This window comes from Nycticebus coucang, chromosome 1 (genome assembly GCF_027406575.1).
Source record: "Nycticebus coucang isolate mNycCou1 chromosome 1, mNycCou1.pri, whole genome shotgun sequence".
Classification (NCBI taxonomy): domain Eukaryota; kingdom Metazoa; phylum Chordata; class Mammalia; order Primates; family Lorisidae; genus Nycticebus; species Nycticebus coucang.
In genome coordinates, this window is record NC_069780.1 from 45,839,088 (window position 1) to 45,856,592 (window position 17,505).

The window sequence follows — 17,505 nt, forward strand, 5'->3', positions numbered from 1 at the left end:
TCTAGCATGGTCAGTGGCCACAGGCAAATCTGTGGCTCCACTCCTGCTGCTCAGGGACAAATCCCCAGCGGTGGGTAGCTCCAGCAGTAGGCCACCCAACTAACCTGAACCCAGGGGTGGTTTTTTGATGATGGGAGCTAAATCAGGTAGTGTAGGGAAAGTCCAGGAAGTGTAAATCCTCTGTTGACCTTCCTTGATCTACAGCAATAAGATGATTTGAAGAGGATGGAAGAGGTGAAGGCCTCCGGGGCTTTAGGCCTCTTCTCTCTTACTCATTTTCTCCTTCCCTCACTCTACTCTCAGCTCTGCCCTTGGGTATATTTGAATGCCCCAGAAGGATCCTGCAATTATAGGATTATTGTTACACAAAAACTAAAAAGGGAAGTAGAGCAATTAAACAACATTTGAGTAATGAACACAGTCTTAAGAGTCACTTTAGAGGCAATACTAGAATTTCGCTTCCCATAAGTAACCTGAATAAATGTACTAGGCCTTCACTGTATTTTTTTAGACACAGATAGAAAAGCAATAGGAATTGAATAGGCATATGAGGAGTCCATCTGAGAACCCTGACCCAGGTCTGCCAAGTTGGGAGTTTGCTTCTCCCTACTTGGGAGGAAATAATAATGGTGGCCAATGTTTTCAATTAAAAATGCCTCACAGGTTTTATAGCAAAAAGGACAAAATCTTTAGCCCCTTTCCAGGGAATATTCTTTATGGTTGTGTTGTTGTTGCATGAAGAAATAGACAAGGGGTTAAGTTTTCTTTAAAAGGCCTTTAAGTTGCTGCTGGAAATGTGGGTGTGTTTGAAAAATATAACGAAGTGTATTTGGGAAATATGGATTCCATACTGTGAAGGGGCAGGATGAGGTAAAGTATTGTCCACACTACAATGACCATAAAATCATTCTAGTGGTCAGAAGGGATTTTTGATTGACTATGAGAATGTCATGGAATCAGGCTTTGTTTCTAAAATAGAGTTTGGTGAGGGAGGTTCCTTTTTATGTTAAAGAATCAGGAAGATAATCTTAACAAAAAATAAGAGATTGTCTATATAATCTTTTTCTGTACCACAAAGAACAAATAAAAAGATGAGGGGCTTCCAAAAGCAAACAAAGAAAAGTGAAAGACTGCATTAAGCCTTGTAGGGAAATCAGAAAGCTTGTCAGCAGCACAGAAAGTGAATTGAAGGCCATGTACCACACAAATGGAGGCACCATTTCCTGCAAGATGAGCAGTTGCAGCAAAAATTTATAGTGCACACTGGATGGGAAGGAAGCTCATTAAATTCTGTACAACTAAGAACAAATTCAACAGCTACAGGAATTGTTTATGAAGGAACAATTCATAAAAATTTCAATTCAAATAAAATGGAAACCTAGGATGACTGCAGTTAGGGAACCTAAAAATACTTGGTACTTACTTTAATTCCCGATAAAAGAAAATAACAATTCTAGTGAGTCTCATATGAGATATAAATGGTATGAAATACAGCAGTCAGTTTATGGTAAAACCCTACCTGATTAAAAAAAGAGAGAGAGAGAGAGAGGGAAGATATTTGCCTTATAAAACATTTTCATAGCCCATTTGAGGTTGAAAGTATTACCTGCCCTTTAGTTTGAAAGAATGTAAGGAAACAGTAGAATCAGACATTATTATTTATGAAGTTTGGGGTCTATACATAATCACATTAATTAAAGCTTCACTATTTTTCTCATTCCATGGCTTGGATTAAGTCACTATCAATGTTTTAACTCAGGATTTTACAAAGAAATAAAGAATTACTTTAAATACTTTAGGTGTAGAAATTGAATGAAACCAGTTGGCAAGTTCAATCAAGATTCGTATGCAGACTGGTCAGTAGTAGATCACCATCAACTCTCTCTTGAAAGTAGAAGCTTTAGAGATTTTACTTTTCAGTTTTTGGTTAGTCTTGCCAAAGGTTTATCAATTTTATTAATATTTTCAAAGAACAAACTTTTTGATTTGTTGATCTTCTGAATCAATCTTTGTTTTCAATTTCTTAATTCTGCTCCAATTTTGGTTATTTCTTTTCATCTTCTGGGTTTGGGTTTGAATTGATCATCCTTTTCCAGTTGCTTAAGCTGGCTTATTAGGTTGCTGACTTGCTCTCTTTCTGTTTTGGATGAAGGCTTCTAATGCTATAAATTTCCCTCTTAGGACTGCCTTAGCAGTATCCCACAGGTTTTGATAGTTTGTGTGTTCATTATCATTTTGTTCCAAAAATCTTATGATTCCCTTCTTAACCTCATTTTTGACCCAGCAATCATTTGACCTAAGGTTATTTAGTTTCGTGACTTTCTTTGAGTATGAAGATTTCTGTTGCTGTTGAGTTCAACTTTTATTCCATGATGGTCTGAGAAGATATAAGAAATAATGTCTATTATTTTAAATTTGTTAAGGTTAGACTTGTGTCATAGACTTGAGAAATTTTGGAGGATGATCCATGAGCTGATGAGAAGAATGTGTATTCAGTTTTATTAGGATGAAATAATCTGTATATATTTGTTAAGTCCCTTTGTTCTAGGGTCAAGTTTAAGTCCACTATTTCTTTGTTTAGTTTCTTCTTGGAAGATCTATCCAGAACTGCCAAAGGGATGTTAAAATCTCCAACTATTATGGTGCAGGAAGATATTATATTGTTCAGATTCATTAGGGTTTGTTTTATAAATCAAGGAGCATTCAGGTCGGGTGCATAAATGTTAGTTATTGAAATTTCTTCATGTTGAGTTTTTTCCTTGACAAATATGTAGTGTCCATCTTTGTCTTTCTTTATTTTGTGGGTTTAAATTCTATTGTATTAAAGATTGCAATCTCAAATAAGATTGCAACTGGCTTTTTTCTGATGTCCATTTATCTGTATTACTGTTGTCCACCCCTTCACCATGAGTCTTGTTTTATCCTTTGAGGTATGGTGTGCCTCTTGGAAGCAACAGATACCTGGCCTGAGTTTTTGTATCCGGTCAGCCATGTGCCTGTTTAGAGGGGAATTTAAGCCATTCACATTAATTGAGAGAACTGATAGCTATGGTAGTGTTTTGACTGTCTTGTTTTTCAAAGGTCTAGTGTGTATTTTTCACCCTTTCACCATTGTGGAAGCTAGGTATTTTTCCTTAAATTCTGTGTGAGTTTATATTGGTAGACCATCATGATGGTCATTATGAAAAATGGGTCTGAGTATTTCCAGGAGAGCTGGTCTAGTTATGGCAAATTTCCTTAACATGTGGATGTCAGTAAGGTGTTTAATTTCTCTATCACAGATGAAACTCAGTTTCAGTGTACACAGGATCTTGGGCTGAAAGTTGTTTTGTTTTAGAAGGTTGAAGGTCATTGACCATTCTCTTCTGGCTCAAAATGTTTTGGCTGAAAGATCTGCAGTCATCCTGATGTTTTTACCTTCATAGGTAATACTTTTCTTATGCCTGGCTGCTTGTAGGAGTTTCTCCTTCATATTAACTTTGGCAAAGTTAACTACAATGGTCTCAGAAATGCTTTATTTGGATTGAATCATGCTGGGGTTCTGAAACTATCTACTATCTGAATTTCTGTACCTCTTGAAATGCTTGGGAAATTCTCCACCATGTCTTGGAGTAGAGCATCTGTGTCTTTAGGACCATTCTCTTCTCCTTCAGGAATCCCTATAATTCAGATGTTCGATCTTTTGGAATGATTCCATAACTATCTACTATTGTATTTTGAAGCTTCTCAAATGCCTTTTTTAATTTCTTAAGCACTACAGCCAAGGAAAACAAACAGTCTTCAGGATGTGAGAAATTTTTTGCATGTTATGATTCTGACAAAGGTCTGTAACCAGATTCTACAGAGAACTCAAATTAATCAATAAGAAAAGAGCAAACAACCTAATTTCTTTGTGGACAAGAGGCTTGAACAGAAACTTCTCTGAAGATGACAGACAAATGGCCAAGAAACACAAGAAAAAATTCTCGTCATCTTTAATCATCAGAGAAATGCAAATCAAAACCACTTTGAGATATCACCTTCAGTAAAATTAGTCCACATCACAAAGTCCCAAAACTTCAGATGCTGGTATGGATGTGGAGAGAAGGGAATACTTCTACACTGCTGGTGGGATTGCAAACTAATACAACCTTTATGGAAAGAAGTATGGAGAATCCTCAAAGAACTAAAAATGACATTCCATTTTATCTCACAGTTCCATTACTAAGTATCTACGTAGAACAGGGGTCCTCAAACTACGGCCTGCAGGCCACATGCGGCCCACGGAGGACATTTATCCAGCTCGCTGGATGTTTTTGCCACAGCTGCCTGTCCTGCTTAGTAGCCGACTTGTCCCGCCCAGGCCACAGTGCGCATGTGTGGAATGTGCACCAACTTTCTGACTCCATTTCTTCCCTCTGTCTCTCCCCACCAGGTGTTATTGCCGTCCTGCTTAACAAACCCACTGTCCAGGCCGCAGTGCACATGTGTGGAGTATGCCCCACAGGCTCTAATTCCCCTCCTACTCTCCGACTCCGCTCCTTCTCTCTGTCTTTCCCCACCCCTCCTTCTCTCTGTCTCTTGACTCCTCATCTCAGTCTCTGGTGTAATCAGAGGAGTCACCAGGTTGCCTGTGCAGAGCCTGCTGCTGCCTAAGGACCGAGGTAAGAACAAGTTAGGATTTTTTTTTTTTTTGAAGTTAGGAGGTCTTTTTTTTTTTTTTTTGCATTTACTAGGGCCTTTTTTTTTTTTTTTTGCATTTAAGGGGGGGGCTTTTTTTTCTGAAGTTAGGAGGTCTGTTTTTTTGCAGATGGGGGGACTGTTTTTTGAAGTTAGAAGAGCCTTTTTTTTGAAGTTAGGAAAGCCTTTTTTTTAAGTTGGTTAGTTGGTTGGGGATGGTTTCTAGGGGATTGCATCACAGTGATAACACAAATAGCACTCAGTGCTAATGCAAATTGTCAGTGCTCAGAGGTAATGCAAATGGTCAGAGCTCAGAGGTAATGCAAATAGTCAGTGCTCAGTGATTATGATAATTGTAAGTGCTCAGTGTTAATGCAAATTGTTAGCACTCAGTATTAATGCAAATTGTCAGCAGTCAGTGTTATCGCAAATAATCAGTGGTCAGTGTTAATGCAAATGGCAGTGCTCAGTGTTATCCCATGGGGGCCCCAAACTGGTAATCTGCCGAGGGCCCCATGGGAACTTAATCTAGCTCTGCAGACAGCCGAGGAGTAGGAAACCCAATTTAATTGCCAGTAAGTGCATTCATATTCTGATTGCTATTCAGTTGTGTATGATATTGTATGTTGTGTGCTGTGTAAGCCCTGGTTCACACTGTTGCGATCTCTGAGCAGTGCGAGTTCAGCCATATGCTTGTATGGCTGAACTCGCATTAGATTCGGAAGAAAAAAGTCATACGTGCCTTCTCTTTTCCTGCAGTGGAATCTGATCGCATGGGTCTTCTCACCCATGCAATCAGATTCCTGTGCAAGTTCATGAATCGCAGTGCTGTTTGCACAGGGTAGTGTGAACTGGAAAGGTGATGGAGGAACCAGCTCTGTAATCGTGCCTGTTCCCACACTACACCAGTGTGAGCTTGAGGTAAAAGCAGAGTTCCAGCATAGGGGCACTGGTGAGGCTGAAATGATGTGGACTGGCAAGGCTGCATTGATGGACACTGTTCAGACTGCATTGATGGGCACTGATCAGACTGTATTGATGGGCAGTGCAGTCTATATGTCTCTGTGTGGGCAAAGTTATTGTTGGTATATTGTTTTTAGAGCGCTGTATATATATATTGGTATTTTACTAATAGCAATTTGGAATCCCTAGGAAACAATGATATCAAGAAAGAGAAAAATTGACTTGAAGTGTAGGATATTCAAAGAACAGTGGACTTATGATTACTTTTTCATGCAGTACAAGGAAAGAGCTGTGTGTTTGATATGCCAGAATATAGCATCTGTGTTCAAAGAATACAATTTGCGTCAACATTATCAAACTCAACATAAAGATAAATATGATAGTTTGGTCAGAGAAGTGAGAAAAGATAAAATATTAAAACTGAAAAATACATTGACAACTCAGCAAAATACTTTTGTGAAGCAGAAACAGCTAAATACTTCATGACTGTGAGCAAGTTTTCAAGTTGCCAAGATAATAGCGTGCACTGGCAGACCATTCATGGAGGAAGAATTTGTTAAAGAATGCCTTCGTTCTGTTGCCAAAGAGATGTGTTCAGAGAAGGCCGATTTATTTAGTACAGTGAGTCTTTCAGGACCCTCAATTACACGAAGGATTGAAGAAATGGGAGACAATTTGCGTCAGCATTTGCAAAACTCAGCAAAAAACCTTTCCTATTTTTCCTTGGCACTTGACAAAAGTAATGATGTTTGTGATTCTGCACAACTTCTCATTTTTATTCGTGGTATGAATGACTATTTTGAAGTCACAGAAGAGCTTGCTGCACTGCAAAGCATCAAAGGAACAACTATAGAAGAGGATATCTATGAAAAGATTTGCCAAACCGTGAATAGTTTGGAGCTGGACGGGGCAAAACTAGCCAGTGTGACAATTGATGGTGCTCCTGGAATGGTGGGGTCTAAGAAAGAAGTAATTGCTCTCAGTAACCAAGAGATGGACAAACATAACCATTCTCATCCAATAGCCATACACTGCCTCATCCACCAACAAGCACTGTGTAGTAAATCACCGAAGTGGGACTCTGTTATGAAAACTGTGGTATCTTATGTTAACTTCATTAGAGGTAATACACTAAACCACAGACAATTTCAGGAATTTCTGTCTGAGCTAAATATTGCCTGTGAAGATGTTCCATACCACACAGAAGTCCATTGGCTGAGTCCAGGGAGAATTTTGAAACATTTCTATGACCTACTTCCACAGATTACAGCTTTTCTGCTTTCAAAAAACAAGTACCAGAACTCAATGATGCAGAATGGAAATGGCACCTTGCCTTTCTGATAGATGTAACAGAGCTACTCAACAATTTCAATGTGCAACTTCAAGGAAAGGGGAAGCTCATCTGTGATATGCAATCACATGTGAAAGCATTTGAAGTAAAATTAGGCCTCCTCATCAAACAAGTGGAGGAGGAAAATTTGTGTCATCTCCCACAACTCAAGATCTGTTAGCGGAAAATCCATTGGTTGCATTCCCAAATAAAACATGTGTGGATTCACTGGAAAAGTTGCAAAAGGTGTTTCAATTTAGATTTAAAGAGCTTCATCTCCATGAACAGGACATACAGCTTTTCCGGAATCCATTTTCTATTGACATTGAAAATGTGGATACGATTTACTGAATGGAACTGGCTGAACTACCGAATTGTGACTCTCTGAAAGATGCATTCAAGTCAAGCAGCCTTCCTAATTTCTATGCATCTCTCCCCTCTGAGACATATTCTAATCTCAGGAACCATGCATTCAAAATGGCAACCATCTTTGGCAGCACTTATGTCTGTGAACAGACGTTTTCCAGAATGAAACATCTGAAATCTCCAACCAGATCTAGACTAACTGATGCACACTTGCATCATTTGTTACGACTAGCAGTGACAAATATGGAACCGAACATTGATCATCTCATTAGCCAAAAGCAGGCCCATAGTTCCCATTGAAATACTGGTATGTTTGTTGATTTAACTTTACTTGCTCTTCATTTTAAATATTGTATTTGTTCCCATTTTGTTTTTTTACTTCAAAATAAGATATGTGCAGTGTGCATAGGAATTTGTTCATAGTTTTGTTTTTTTTTTAACTATAGTCCGGCCCTCCAACAGTCTGAGGGACAGTGAACTGGCCCCCTGTTTAAAAAGTTTGAGGACCCCTGACCTAGAAGAACAAAAATAATTTTATCACAAAAACATTTGCATCAGAATGTTTATTGCAGCCCAATTCATAATTGCTAAGTCATGGAAGCAACCTAAATGCCCATCAACCCATGAATGGATTAACAAATTATGGTATATGTATACAATGGAATACTATTCAGCCATAAAAAAGATGGAGACTTTACATCTTTTATGTTTACCTGGATGGAGTTGGACCATATTCTTCTTCGAAAACTATCTCAAGAATAGACAAAACTATCCAATGTACTCAATACTATTATGAAACCAATATAAATCCTTACACATCATACAAATGATAAAATACAAATATAGTCTAGCAGAATGGATGGGTGAGGAGGTGGGAGGGCAATTGGTGGGAAGAGGGAGGGCACTTGGTGAGATCTCACCTAATGTGCACAATGCGAGAGTATATTTCAAAATAACTAAGAGTAAACTTTAATGTCTTACCACAAAAAATAAGTGAGGTAATGGCTATGTTAATCAGTTCAATTTAAAGCATTCCACATTGTATATCAAATCATCACAATTTGATCTTGTGGGAGAAGAAAACTGTATTCATTAATACAGTGAAAGTCTAGTGAGAAAGGGACCAAGTCATACTCGGTTTAAGTTTTTACCTAAAGACATTCTCGTTAAATATTTTGTTATTTAATTTTTTTTAATTTCAGATTAATATGAGATTGCAAATGTGTAGGTTACATTGTCTTCATTTCTGAGGTAAAGTTTAAGTTATAGTTGAGCCCTTCACCCAGCAGGTCGTGCCGAACACCCTCACATTATGCACCTTAGGTGACATTCCACCAATTGCCCTCCCTCCTTCCAGTAATAGTTCTCCCTTCTTCCCTCTCCCCTCTCTCTTCTCTACCACTCCTCTTGCTAGACAAACTTATGTTTTTATTTTATGTGGGTGGGTAGTTGTTTTTATATTGGTTTCATATTAGTATTGAGTACTTTGGATACTTTTCCCCCCATTCTTATGGTACTTTACTAATGTGTTTCAACTCCATCCAGGTAAATACACAAAAGATGTAAAGTCTCCATCTTTTCTTATGAGTAAACTTAAAAAATTTATTTTATCTCCATTTCATTCTAATAATATCTCTCAGCCAGCAGTATAGTTTTTCAACAAGCTTTTCTTGAGTATCAATTATGTATGGTCGGTGCTAGGTTCTCAATGGGATGACGAGATCCAAAGGTAAATTTGAAAAGATCTCAGTCCTCAAGACAGACAGAAAAATACATGTATGTGCACATTTAATTAGAGCTAGTTAATTAATAGAGCAGCACTTTTCAGATTATTTTGGTCTTAGGACTCCTTCAGTCTCCTCAAAATTATCGCATATCCCAAAGTACCCACACTGGTTTGCTTAGCCTGTATCTACCACTCTGCACCACATTAGAAAGTAAAATTGAAAAAAAATTAAAATATAAGCATGCAGTGATAATATATTCCTCTATCTGTCAGGATGATAACCTTGTTCATGTTATTTTGCCTCTGGAAAACTCTACAATGCGTACACTTGTGAGAAAAATGAGGATGAAAAAGCAAATAGTGTCCTTAGCATTACTGAGAAAATATTCTTGACTTTATGGAGCCCCAAAAGGGTCTTAAGGACCTCCCAGGAGCATACTTTGGCAATTAGTGAACTAAAGAAGATATTCAATGCTATAGTAGATATATAATCAAAATGCCATGAAGATACAAAAGAGGGTGCTCACCTTTAAGTCAATTGGTGCTAACAATTATTAATTGCTACTATCTTGTTAATATTGGTTTCCAACTGAGTCTTCTAGATTGCAATAAACACAATTAAACACAATCAATAGCAATATTAGTTTTAACCAAGTAGTTTATGAAACGAAGGTGTTCCCCTGCCAACTGGTGGCAATATATCCTAATTAGGAATTGATAGGTTTCTTTAAGGGGCACACAATGACAAGGTATCTTAATTGAGAATTTAGAGTTTTGGCATAGTGAGTTTACCCCCAAATGTTATGAAATTATATTTTCAACCTCTGAACTATGCAAAGATAACACTAAATAATTCTCCAATACAATAAAAGAAAACAGGCGAAAATCCAACTATATTTTGAAGAACTAATAATTATATAGGGGTTTCACAGGGAATCAAAGAGAAGTTTTCTTTTTTTTCATGAAAACATTTTCACCCCATATAGTATCACAGATGGTAAGAAGGGTTTCAACCGATACCACACATTCAGCTTTTGTAGGCCTAGTCTAGAGGGATTGAGAATATGTCCTAAAAGGTCATCAGAGCAGACTCTGATTCCACTCTCTATCTAGGGAAGTTGTTAAGGGAACACATGTTGCTCAGTAAGTGAGGCATACTGGCACAAGGGGACCTGGAGAGAGAAAGTAGGGGAGTGATGGTGGCCGATCCCATCACCTTTGATCTCAAGAAAAATGGTCAGATGATGTGGATTTGTATAATGCTACTACTATTTCTCAGGTTAAAACATTAATTTCATTGTGTTATAGTTTTCCACAGGACAATAAAAGTAGATTTACTGAGGTCATTTGAACTTTTGTAAGTACAACTGATAATTGTTATAAGGTCTCAGCATCCTTCTCAATGTTAAGAGGTACAATATCACATAGTGCAGTGACCATCAATCTGGTAGAATGTGAACACTTTCTAAGACACCTAAGCCTGGATAGTTTTAAGGCAATCAGTTTCCTGATTCACTTCATATGTAGTTTTTTCCCAAAACTGATCTTCCACAAAACAAGCCTATGTTCATAAAAGCTCAGGTCCTACTGTGTAAAGGATTTTCAAATTCCTCATTGATCTTTGACCTTATTAAGGTGCTTTACACTGAAGGATAAGCGTATTTGAGTGCTTAAGGAAGGGGAAGACTTCTTCAGTGATTAATTATAGCTCAACAAACCTATAGGACTTTGGTCTTTCCCAGATTTGCACATATTTTTGTTAAGGATAAAGCCTGGTAATAGAAACTGTCATTTTTGCCACTTAAGAGTATGAAGAATTCAGGGTTGGATGTGGTGGCCAATGCCTGTAATTCTAGCACTTTGGGAGGCCAAGGTGGGACAGTTGCTTGATGCGAGGAATTTAAGACCAGCCTGGGCAACATGGTGAGAGTGTTTCTATGGAAAACAGACAAATTAGCTAGGTAGTGGCATGCACCTGTAGTCCCAGCTGAGGCAGGAGGATAGCTTTAGCACAGGAGTTGGACATTGCAATGAGCTATGATAATGCCAGTGCACTCTATTCTAGGTAACAGAGAGAGAGTCTGTCTAAAAAAAAAAATAATAATAATAAATAAATTCAGATATGCAGCATCAAGGGTAAGGAAATAACAACAACTTTTATTTTAGCAACTTCTTTCATCTCCTGACTATTTACAAAATATGTATGGCCCCAGAAAGAGAGTCCATTAAGAAAAAGCAGAAAGAATATAAGTTACCAACCTTCTAAATCCTTCTAAAACTTCTCTTCTACGTATTTAAATGATAGAAATGCTTCTCTGCTCTTCTCAGTATTATTATTTAGTATCTTAAATTACCTAAGAATAGCCAAAAATATAGAGGAGGAAAGATTTGTTCTACAAGTAAATGAATGTTGCTAGAAGTATTGATATTTTCAAAATATATTGAAAAAAACCTTGAATAAAATTTAAATATGATTTATTTCAGACTTAATGCATATTGTTCAATAAGGTGACTAGAATCTCTTTTTTCAAGTCATGTCATGTGAGATTTATTCTAATTACTATCTCCTTATTTACTCATAAAATATTAAATATTTGCTATCTCCCATTAACAAAAGTTAAAATAAACTAGCTATCAGACCAATTTTGAAGGATGTTTGTGTAGCCAAAAGCTATGGAAAAAAAAAGGATAGCATCACCCCCGGGAGCAGAGGGCAGATTTGTGTTTGGCCAACAAGGTAAAGATAATATTGCCTTATGGGGAAAGGTTGGGCAGGTTTTCTAGCAGATTGGGGTTTCCCCAAGCTTGGGATTGCTCCGCCGTTACGCATATTGACCTCATGTGACTTGGTGGACAAGGGGAGACAGTGTAAACATGAGGTTCATGCTACTCACTGCCTGATACATGCCAGGAAGTCCAGGGGTCTTCTGTTTGTATCTGTGAAAATGTGGCAGGCTTGCTTGTTACCTTGCAGACAGGGGAAAATCTAGGGCTTTCACTAGTATTGACTGAACTAACTTTATTTGGAAGGTGCAACTCTAAGGCAGCAAAGGGAAAGGAAGGAGCGGAAGAAATGTGTTGCTACATTGGTCACAACAGTGAATAACAAAGAGACGTAGCAGGCTTCTTAGCATGTTTTGGTCACTCCACATTTTAGACTTTTCTGGAAGTGTTAAAAGAAGGCACTTGCATTCAGACTAGTCCATGAGAGAGAAAGAAGAGGGAAATTTTCTCCATGGCACTCTCCCATAGCCCCTTCTCCTTGGTCAAGGTGGAGTCCACAGAGATCTAGCTCAACCAAGATGGATCTATTCTTGGTTCCATCTTGCTGGCTACTCACAAAACGAGGTCCTATTCCTTGAAGTATAGTGTTTCAACCAAATTAGGAGTAACTTTGTGCAAGGAAAGTGCTGACCAAGAAGGAGAAAGGAAGATGAGGACGAGAGAATTTGAGAAGGTGCACAAAAATTTTATTTCCCTATACTGTGTAGCAAATTCACTTCCACATCAAACCATTCCTAATTTTTTCCTTTCCACAAAATTGAACAGGATCTTAATTGAGTTTTCAGCTGATTACATAAAACAAGAGCTTTATAACAGATCATGATATGATTTGGAGGGAGCATAAAACTGGAAAGGAGTACAAAGAAATGGGTGTTAATGTTCTAACAAAACTCCCTCCATCTCTATCTACTTATTTGTGTGAACTTAAGTGACTCAGTAATTCCAACTATAACAAGGAAAAGTAGGCATAGACCCATGCAGAGTCCTGTCCTTTTATTTATAAATTACGGAACTGATGGGAGAAAGTAGCCTCATTCATCCCATTTAGATAAATACTTCTCTTGCTCTACATACTTGCCGACAAAACTAAGAAAAGAACAAAGAAGAATAAACATTGTGCACTCCCAAGAAGATTATACCTTTAAATGTAATGATTGTTTACCAATATTTGTAAAACATGTATTCTTTTGTTTAACTATGAACTTTTAATAGTTACAAAGGTAACTCAGCGCAGATAAAGGAAAACGTTTTAGACATATAAAGCCTTTTGGCCACAAGAGGGAAAACAAATTTTAAATTTTAAATTCATATGTATGTATTTTTGATACAGAAAAGCATGAAAAAATGATGAATAAAGACTTTCTGGTATAAGATATTGTATAATTTGAATAAAATTCTGTGAGATAGAATAACATAGTCAAGTCAAAAGAGAAATACATAAATTTTCATAGTTGAACAATAGCTTGTTCATATGTATATATTTTTAGGGTGAGGATCACATATTTACAATATTTAAATTTCACTAGATACTTTTAAAAAATGAAATAAACTTTTATCCCCACTATTGAAGAAAGTACTTTTATTTAAATTTTTGATGAAACATATAAAATCAACTACAAATATGTGAGCAGACAGTTAAAAAAATTCCAGGGGCAAGTGAACAAAAAAGTTTGAAGACGTCTGTTTGAGTGACTGTTAGGGCCAAATCAGATGTGGTACAGAAGAAACACCTTTGGATTCTCTTTTCTGTGCGAGGAGACACATTGAAATATTTCAGTTAGGAGAGTGATGCAATTCTTCTGGCAGCAGAGTAAAAGAGTGATAGAGATGAGAGCGGAGGCTGGAAAACTGGTTGTAGCAATTGTGCATTGAGAAATGCAGGGTGTTTGAATGAAGGCAGTTAGGATGAGATGCAGGAGGAGGGTTCAGGTGAAGAGGGGTTTAGCAGTAACAATCCACTTGACTGGTACAAGTTGGTAGCAGGAGAGGAAGGATGTGAAGGCTGGGATGCAAGCTGGGTGGTGTCACGTGCCAGGATGAGGAAAGCGCATTTAAGGAGTACGTTTTGTGCAGAAGACGTTGAGGCCCGTCAGACATGCTGAGGCCAAGATACTTCTTGTATATCCACTGGAGAATGCCGAGGACATATCTGTGGGAGATGGGAGAACAGAAGAGACCAATGGGCTGGAGATGTAAACTTGGTAGCAATCTGGTTCTCAGTGGTACTTAAGTGAAGGTCCCAGAGTGCAAAAGATGGAAGAGCCCAAAGCTCTTTTGTATCCAAAAGGCACTCGCAGCTAACTAACAAATGAAAAGAGGGGATCCAGTGAAGGAAAGGAAGGCATTTCTCTCAACAGGGGGAATTATTTTAATTTGAAATCCAGCAAGGAGAAAATATCAGTCTAAGGAGCTGAGTTGATTTAAAATTCTTTCTTTCAATATTTAATATGTGTGTTCACCCCTCATAGGCAGTAGATAAACAAAATATTCTTCGTTTTCCTAATTGTCCCAAGGTAAAAGATAACATTCATTTAATATATTTAATAGTTTGGGGGCGTGGTTCATCTTTTGGGCTTTGTTTTTTATTTAAGTCTTTAATTACTTCTTAATAGAGAGCCCACTAAGAAAAACTGTGCTTTCCTTCTTTGTTTCTAAATCTGTATTTAAGAACTGAATGTCTGTAAACAGTACCCAGCGATGCAACAATTAGGCAATTACTAAAGGTCATGGTTAGTATGAACATACTTCATTTAGATGCAAGGCTGCTGTATGATAGACACTTCAGAAATACACTGATGACATGCGAAATTAGCATACATTTATCACATATTGATACCAACAGGTTATAACTTGTCTAAAAGTATTTTTATGCCATTTTCTCTCAATATGACAATTATTGGCTTACAGGAGGGCTTGATCTTGTTCTTCCACTCTGATCTCTGATTCGAGAATGACTATGCAATCTAATATTTTACTGCATAAATGTAGTAATGTAGAATGTAACAGAACACCAGACCCTGTCTCAAAAGGTCTGAAGTAAAGTCCTGGTTCTTATATTTCTTAGATGTTATTCTTGGGCAAGTCAGGTCAGTTTATTTCAACAAATTTTTAATGAATTGCTAGCAGAAATATTACCAAGTACTAGAAAAACAAAGCTAAAGGAAATACAGACATATACGGAACATGTCAAAACAGTATGAGAGAGAGACACATAGTTTGAAAGAGAGTCTCCTTATTCAGCTTGAGGAATAAGAGGTGGGGGGCATTTCTGGAAGAGGAGCTGCCTGAGATGATTTTTACATTTCATGAACGTGTGTAGACAGGTTTGGAGACAGGGAAAGGTGGGGACCAAACGGCCAGAAGATTGTTCCAGCAAAAGAGAGCAGAAAGGCAGTGTTGAATGAACGACAGGGTGTGTTAGGAGGACCATGTGTGGTTTCATATTATAAGGAATGGAAGTGTGAGATACAGGCTTCTGGGAGTTCAGACGGACCCCAGAGGCTTCACAGGCTGGGATGAAAGCTTGGATTTTAGCATGTAGCTGAAGTGACTCATTACAGTAATTTAAGAAAAAGAAGTCACAGTCAAATTTGCATTGCTGTTACATAACTCTGGGGCAGTGTGGAGGGTGCATTTGACGAGAGCAAATCCAGAAGCTTTTTTAATGCTTCAGAGAGGCATGATAAGAACTTGAACTTCAGCCATGATAGAGTCCAGGAGAGGAAGGGCACAATTAAGAAGATTAAGGAGGCAACTGTTTACAACAGTGCTTGTTGAGCTAGAAAAAACACAGCTTGAAGAGTGAGGGAGGTCTGAACTTGAACCCCCATTTCATTACGTGAGATCTTAAGCTCTTCATAATTTGCTGTAATTCCTGATTTTCTGCATTTCTGAAAGTACGGGTGACACTGCCTTAGGTCGTCATGGGGATTAAGCATAACCTAAATCAGCTGGAACAATGACTGGCTGTGGGATGCCCATTGGTAGTTACTAGAACATCTCTTACTCGGCTTCCTCTCCTGCTTTGTAGATTTGCTGCGATAGTACAGAGAGATAGATGTAGTGTGTGTGAATGGCGAAGAACCTTTTCAGAGAAAAAAGTTTTATTGGCTTTTCCCCCCATTTGAAAGAAAAATAGCTTTAAACATTATTAAAAAGAGATTGTTCTTAAAATTAATTCAATTTTTCTTTCATTGAATTGAAAGCAAGATAATGAGTACACTGGCCACCAAAATGCTTACGAGACGAACAACTTGGAGAATTTCCCCATATTTTGCCACATATAAAGTGCACTCTTTTTTGTCCAAATTTTTGAGGGAAAAATAATAATGCACATCAGATGTGGTAGTATGGCTCAGGAGCAGGGGAACCCGGCAGGCCTACCCAGGCCACTGCAGCACCCTACCTGGGCCCACCGGTTGCACAGGGTTCCAGTCCAGGAGGATCTGGGATCTGGTGGAAGCTGGCTGAGTGCTGTGATCAGGGGAGGAGTGGTGACTGTGCTGGGTGAGGGGGTGAGGCTTGACGCCTAGACACATGGAGGGAACCGGGAGCCCCACAGAGACCCCAGGAACCTGGCTGCCTATGGACTGAGTGGTTTCAGAGTTTCTACCCCACTGGCCATGTGCAAGTCACCTCTGCCATGTCCCGGGATGTTATAGGGAGGGAAGGGCTCCCAGAAGAGAGGAGGGGGCAGCGTTCACAGAGTGGGCAGCTGGGGGATGGTGGTGTCATCAACACATTTACCAGGAGAGATTCAGCACTCCACAGATGTGTTTCTCCTGGCTGAGAGTCAGTGGGCAGTTTCCTGAAAGTTTGGGCCCAAACATAGGTGCACATTATACACCGGAGCACATGTTACACGGCAAAATATGGTAGCCGTATAAAGGTGTTACGTTGCAGTTAAGAGTACAGGATTTGGGGACAGACGGATGCTAATTATGTTAATTTACCTTTGGGTAAATTAACTTCCTTCTCTGTGCCTCCATTTCTTGCTCTCTGAATGGCAATGCATCCTGAGGTATTTGTGAGGATTAAATGAGATCATCATGCATGTTGTGGGCCGTGCTAAGGAAGGACTTAATAAATTGTAAGTGACTTTACATCAACTAATTTATTTAATTTAAAAAAAGAAAAGAAAAAAAACCTTCCAAGATGGGTATCATTATTATCATGCCAAGGTGGAATTACACCATTCAAGTTCCCACAGCAAGAAAGCTGTAGCGCTGAGGCTAGAGCCAGTTTGCTCTATTTAATGCTTTGTTTCCTGGTTATGTTGTATACTTTTATTAGGGAACACTGTGGTGGCCAACTCCCTGCATGCCCACCCAACCTGAGTTTTGCTTTCCTAAGGTTATAGGACAATCTGTTCTCAAGCGAAATGCACTCAACAGCCATAATGCAAGTACAGTTTTCTGGATGGGCTGGTTGCTGTTCCACCTTGCACTGAGCTCTGTAGGGCCCAGTCTGCTGAAGGAGAAGTTTTTCTCCTTCTCCCTGGAGGGAGTGATACTCCTGGCCAACTCCTTGTGTCCCTTTTAAGCCCTGTCCAGCTAGGGTGCACGTTCTTGGAGTCAAGGAACTGCAGTGATGCTCCACTCAGGGTCTCACTTCTCTGCTCTGTGTGGGCTGGTAGGTGTTTTGCTTAACTGCCATGTGAATAAGATGGTGGGTCATG